The following is a 6,614-nucleotide window of genomic DNA, read 5'->3' as shown; positions in this document are numbered from 1 at the left end:
GACTTGAAAGCAAAAGATATTGGGATTCTTTAGTCAGTGGTATGCAAAAGAATGCATCTTTGAGATCCAGGGCTGTAAGCCACTTGGCACCGGGTGGGATTTCTCCCAAGATTATACAGGGATTGGATGCTGTGGGATGGAGGGGGACTACAGCTTCACTTATGATCCTGAGGTCTTGAACCATTTGCCAGGTTCCATCCTTTTTCTTTACAGGGAGGATCGGGGTGTTACACAGCAAATAGGTGGGGACCGATAGCCCATAGGCAAGGAATTTATTTATTAGAGGCTGCAGTCCTTCGTGAGCTTCTCTTCTGAGGGGATACTGTTTCTGGTTAGGAAACCGAGTGGGATCTCAGATGACAATGATGACTGGTTCAGCTTGTTGGGCCCATCCAGGATTCCCCTGGCCCCACACCTGGGGTTTAATTTTGTCCTCCCATAGTTTTTGGTCTCTCTCTATTGGATAGGGTGTAATGGGTTCCTCAGTAGTAACCAGAAGGTCTAGGGCTTTAGGGGCTGAAAAGCTTCCTACAACAAGGGTGGTCCCCAGTTTAGTGAGTATATCTCTTCCCAATAAGGGAGTAGGACACTCAGGGACCACCAGAAACTTGTGGGAAACTATTTGAACATCCCGGCAACAAAGAAGTACTTGGGTGAATCTTTTTGTAATCATTTTTCCTATAGCACCCAAAATAATACAGGTTTGGAAGGATAAGGCTACTGAGTAGGAGATCAGGACAGAGTAGGTAACCTCCATGTCAACCAAGAAAGTCTTGGACCTACCTGCCATATCCAGTTACACCCTTGGCTCCAGTCCCATGATGGTTATCTGAGACAGGTGGGCTGGCTGGAGTGGGCCTTTTCAGTCTTATTGAACCATTGTGAGGGAAGGCTTGGCACTTGACCTTGAGGCTCTTGGGTCCCAAGGGCAGAGTGCTGCCCAATGTCCCAATTGATGGCATTTGTAGCAAGCCATTTTAAGAGTCTTGTCACAGTTTGGATACTCTTTGGCCCAATGCCTCACCTGTCTACAGATTAGGCATTTGCCTCAGGCCTTGTCCTTCAAGGATTTGGAGTGTGCCATAGGGCTTCCCTGAAGGGCGGCCAGCATCTGGGCATGCCTTGTCTCTTTCATTTTCTCCCTTTCCTGGGCCTTGGCCTCCCTCTCCTGTTCTCTGTTATAAAAGGTATTGGTGGCTGTCTGGACCATCCCATCTAAAGAGGGAGCAGGGTCCTGCTGTTGTAGCTGTTGTAACTTAATTCTGATATCTGATGCACATTGGGACAGGAATTGGTCCTTTAAAATCACCTGTCCCTCGTAAGAGTCTAAGTACAGATTGGTAAACTTTTGGAGGGCCTATTTTAGCCTTTCCACAAAGGCAATGGGGTTCTTGTTGGGCTCCTGAATTATTGCTGAGCCTCAGGCATAGCTGATTACTTTTTGCTGGGATGCTTTCAGTCCTGCCTTCACACAGATCAGAAAATGATCCCTCTCCCAGATGTGCTCAGGGTCATTATAATTCCGATTAGGATCTGAGGAGGGGACTACAGTTTCCCCTACTGGCTATTTATCACTTGACATGTGAAGCCCCGTAGCATCCCTTCAGACTTCCTTTAAGACCCTAGCATGCTCAGGGTCAGATAAAGTTTAACTAAATATGACCATGATATGCTTCCATGTCAAGTCAAAGGCCAAGGTAATGTGTTGGAATGTATCTATATATTTGCCTGGGCCATCTGTGTAGCTTCCCAGGTCTTGTTTGATCTGTCTCAGTTCTAAGAGGGGGAAAGGCTTATGGACCCGGGTTGGTCTGAATTCTCCTCCAGTTTCAACTAAAGGACATACTTGAGTTGGCTTTTGTGGAGGGGGTGCTCCTGGATATGGGAGCAAGTTTGGGTACAAAGAAGGAGAGCCAGGCAACTCGGGAGTCATGGGAGGTGAGCCTTCATGGGATGGGGGTGATTGCCTAGTAGGGTCACTTTTAGGGCATACAACAATCTCATACTTAAGACAGAGTTCCTTCATATTTTAGTTGAAAGAAAATTTGGACATAGGGGATCTCTGTCCATTTCCCTTGTCTTTTGCAGAATAAGTCTAGCTTCAGGATGATATTGTAATTTAAACTCCCACCCTCAGACAAGTTTTCCTTGTCCTCCAGAGGATACTGTGGGCATGCAGTGGCACAAAAGAATTTTAAGCGACTTCTCCTTAGAGTTAGAGGATTGAACAGATTCCATTTATCAAGGATGCATCTCAAGGGTGTCTGTCAGGAAGTGGATTGGTTATTTCCCATCTGAAAGACAGTGATGACAGGGAGGAAAAGAAAAAACTAATAGGCCTCCTTCAATTTCCATGGGTGGACTTCCTTAGGGGTAAGTCTTTTTGAACCTTATCCTACCCAGTATTGTTGCAGCCTGAGAGCCAGGTGTCCCTGGGTCAGGGTGCAGATCCCCAGGCAAGCTGAGGCATGACAGCTTCCTGGAGATCAAATCCCCCGGCAGGTTGAGGCATGTCCACCTCCTGAGAATTGGGTCCCTGGGCAGGTCAAGGCATGTCCACCTCCTGGAACCCCTGGACTGGCAGATCCCCGAGCAGGTTGAGGCTTGACAACCTTTTGAGGACCAGATCCCTAGGCAGGTCGAGGCAGGTCAACCTCCTGGGACCCCCAAACTGGAGTTGGGCATCCCCAAGGTCTCCAGTGTGACCAGTGCTGGGTAGGATTAAGGGGTTGTGATTTTAACTCATTGCCAGTCTGTTCACTGCAGATAGGAATAGATATAATGATGTAAAGCAATCCAAGCATGTGCCCTGAGACTGGGAACCTGGTGAAGCAGCCATAAGCCTTATCCTCTTATTGCTCTGAGGGAATGTAAGTCACTGATTTCATCCCCTAGTCCTCCATAAGAGCAGTTTAGGGTGTCTCCAATGGTAAACATTCCATTGTCACAGACCCACTCTAGGTAATAGTAGAAGTAATGACAAAGGAGTGGGTTATCTGGCCCTGTTAGAGGCATTAAAGTATTTTAATAATAGACTGGGTGGAGCAATGTTGCCTATAAGGGGGCAGGGTCCTGGTTGTAGGAGTTAGTAAGTGGCTTAAGAACAAATTAATAACAGGCAACAGACCAGATGTTCCATAAAAGTGAAGTGGAGATTTGATCTGAGGGTATGTTTGTAACTTTTAGGAGAAGGGTGGTAAGGGTTTGGGCCCAAATGGCCTGCAGGGCTAACTCCCAAAGTGACAAACATTATCCCTGGAAGCCCAATTGCCCTTGAAGGGATGCCACCAACAGATGGACTTCTAGCAGGCATTGTGTGCCTGTCACCCACCATAGTGGGTTCACCTAGAGATGCTATAGTTGTACATGTTGTAGGAAACATGGAAGATGAAGGCCTGAATATCTAGAGGGATTGGATATTATAATTTCCCTCCCAAGGGCCAGCTATTTTCTGGTTGACCCTCCAGACGGTTGTAGTGGCAATGTTGTGGGCCTAGATGGGGCTCAGGAAAGGAGCATGAAACAGGAGGGAACGGGCAGGGCACTACTTTTGAAAGAATGACATAGCCCATGGGCACAAGATTAACTGATTAAAATCAAATGGGTCCAAGATGACAAGTCAAATTCAACTAAACCTTGATGTGTAAGCTAAATGACACACCCAGAGGTGGCAGGACAGCTCCAAGTCACTGTCAAAAGACAGAGGAGTGGGTGGTTCCCCGATGGTTGGGATGATCCTCCCACTCATTAGCATATGAATTCACCCATCTCCAAAAAACTAGCCACACCACATTCCATGGCCCCTGCACTCTCCTCTGTGATGGCCCACACCCCGTGGATTGCCCTTCTCTCTGAATCTGAACAAATCCACCTGTTACCTATCTGTGTCTCTCACGGAATTTTTCCAATGAGACAGCAGAGCCTGAGCTTCATTAGGTCCTGAAGCCAGGCACCATGGGTTTTGGCCAGGCTCAAGTGCTGGGAGAGAAGAGCTGAAGGACAGGAGGAAAAAGCAGTGGAAAAAACATGCCAAGGAATCCCGTTCATAACCTGCTGGAAAATCTGCTAAATACCTGACCTGTGCTCACAGTTTTCATTTTTTCATTGGCCTGATCCTTGGCACAAAGAAGATTAAGAAGAGAAGAACCCCCACCGGTTTGGGCAACAGCTACTGGGGCCCAGCAGACAGTGGAGCCTTTGGGGCACAGGGAGGAGTAGGCCCTGCCAGAGCCCCTCAGTTGCACCCACTGCTACTCACCTGTTCATGGAGGGGGAGGTGGTTTGAGGAAACAGGAAACGAGAGATTGTAAAAGAACTAAGATTTTGTTAGGTGTATGTCCTTTCAGCCATAGGTGCGAGGACCCCCTACCTTACCCAGAGGTCTTCTGGAATCTGAGCCTGAGACATGTGAGCTTGCTTTTGAGTTTGTTTTTCACTGCCCTGGTTTCCAGCACGCTGGGCTTCTTGTCACTTCCCCTGCGCTGGGTTTTCTTCACATACAGCTTCCACTGTGGGAGCTTTTGCTGAGTTGGGCTCCTGCTGTGCTTGGCCTCCTCCTTGCAGGGACCAAGCCGAGGTTGTTTCAGCCAGGTTAAATCTGAGAAATGGCACCATAGATGTGAGGGGAGTTTGTAAGTTCCTCGGTTCTGTAACATTGCAACAAAAAATCAAAGCAATGGACAGACCAGCATTACAGCCCTCAGACTGACCAGTGTCACAGCTCCATGGTACAGCTCAGTTTTATATAGAAAGTAAAGGCATGAGGCATTACTTGAGGCATGAGGGAATGCTGACCCGAAAGGTGCAAAGAGAAGAGAGGCCCCAGCCCAATTTTGGCTCCTCTTTTTATGTTTTTTTCTCCTCCCCCTGGGCCTGCCTTATGTAAATTGGGCTAGCCAGGAGTGCTGTTTGTTTTACCTGAGGTCCTCACTCCAGTCCTCCAACCTTCCTTTGTTCTATTTCTGTGGATTTTTCCCTTCCTTGTCTTTTAGCCACCACCATTCTGGACTCCTTTTCCCTATTCTAACTCCCTAACACTACTCAAACTCTCACAAAAAAAAAAAAAAAAAAAAGATGAGGAACTTATCCAAATGCATTGCAAATGCATTACCCTGATACCAAAGGAGACAAGAATATCACAAAAATAAACATTTAAATGACAAGTTGATATCCTTGATGAACATAGATGCAAATATTCTCAACAAAATATTAGCAAATTGAGTTCAGTAATACATTACAGGGTTCAAACACCACGACTAAGTAGGATTTCAGGGATTCAGTGATAGTTCAACATCCATAGCTCAGCCAATCCAATAGTTCAGTAATACATTACAGGGTTCAAACACCATGACTAAGTAGGATTTCAGGAATTCAGTGATAGTTCAACATCCATAGCTCAGCCAATCCAATATATCATTAACAAAAGGAAGAATAAAAATTATATGGTTATCACATTAGATGTATAAAAAGCATTTGACAAAATTCAACATCCATTTATGATAAAAACTCTGAACAAAGCAGGTATAAGGAGAATATACATTAACAACATAAAGGCCATGTATGACAAGCCAATAGCTAACATTATACTTAATGGTGAAAATCTGAAAGGTTTTCCTCTAAGATCAAGGATAGGGCAAAAATGTTTACCCTTACTACATTTAGTAATGTAGCAATGAAAGTCATAGCCAAAACAGTTAGGCAAGAAAAAGAAAATAAAGAAATTCAAGTTGGGAAGGATGAAGTAAAACTGTCACTATCCACAGATGACACAATATATACATAGAAAACTCTAAAGACTCCATCAAAAAAATTGTTATAACTAATAAATGAATTCAGTAAATCCACAGGATATAAAATCAATACACAAAATCAGTTGTATTTCTCTACACAAATAATGAATTATCAGAAAGACAATTATGAAAAAAATTCTATTTACAACTGAATTTAAAAAAAAACCTAGAATAAATTTAACCAAGGAGGTGAAAGACCTGTATACTGAAAACTATGACACTGATGAAAAAAATTGAAGAAGACACAAATAAATGGAAAGATATTCTGTGCTAATGGATTGGAAGAATTAACATTTAAATTAAGTATTTATACTATCCAAAGCAATGCACATTCAATACAATCCCTAGCAAAATTCCAATGGTATTTTTCATAATAATAAAACAGTTTTAAAATTTGCAATGAACCTCAATAAAACACCAAATAACCAAAGCAATTTTGAGAAAGAAGAACAAAGCTGGAGGCATACTCCCTGATTTCAAACCATAGTACAAAGCTATAGTAATTAAAACAGTATGATACTGGCATATAATCAGACACATATATCAGTGGAACAGAATAGGGAGCCCAGAAATAAACTTGAACATATATGGTCAATTAATTTATGACAAAAGAGCCAAGAATACACAGAAAGGAAAGGACAGTCTCTTCAGTAAGTTATGTTGGGAAAATTGGATAGCCACATGCAAAAGAATGAAACTGAAACACTATCTTCCACCACACACAAAAATTTACTCAAAATGGAGTAAAGACTTGCATTTTAAACCATAAAGCTCCTAGAAGAAAACATGTGGTAAGCTTCTTGATACAGCATTTGTTGTAAAGCT

This window comes from Cervus canadensis, chromosome 1 (genome assembly GCF_019320065.1).
Source record: "Cervus canadensis isolate Bull #8, Minnesota chromosome 1, ASM1932006v1, whole genome shotgun sequence".
NCBI classification, from domain to species: domain Eukaryota; kingdom Metazoa; phylum Chordata; class Mammalia; order Artiodactyla; family Cervidae; genus Cervus; species Cervus canadensis.
The sequence above is the reverse complement of the archived record's forward strand: the minus strand, read 5'-3'. Positions refer to the sequence as shown.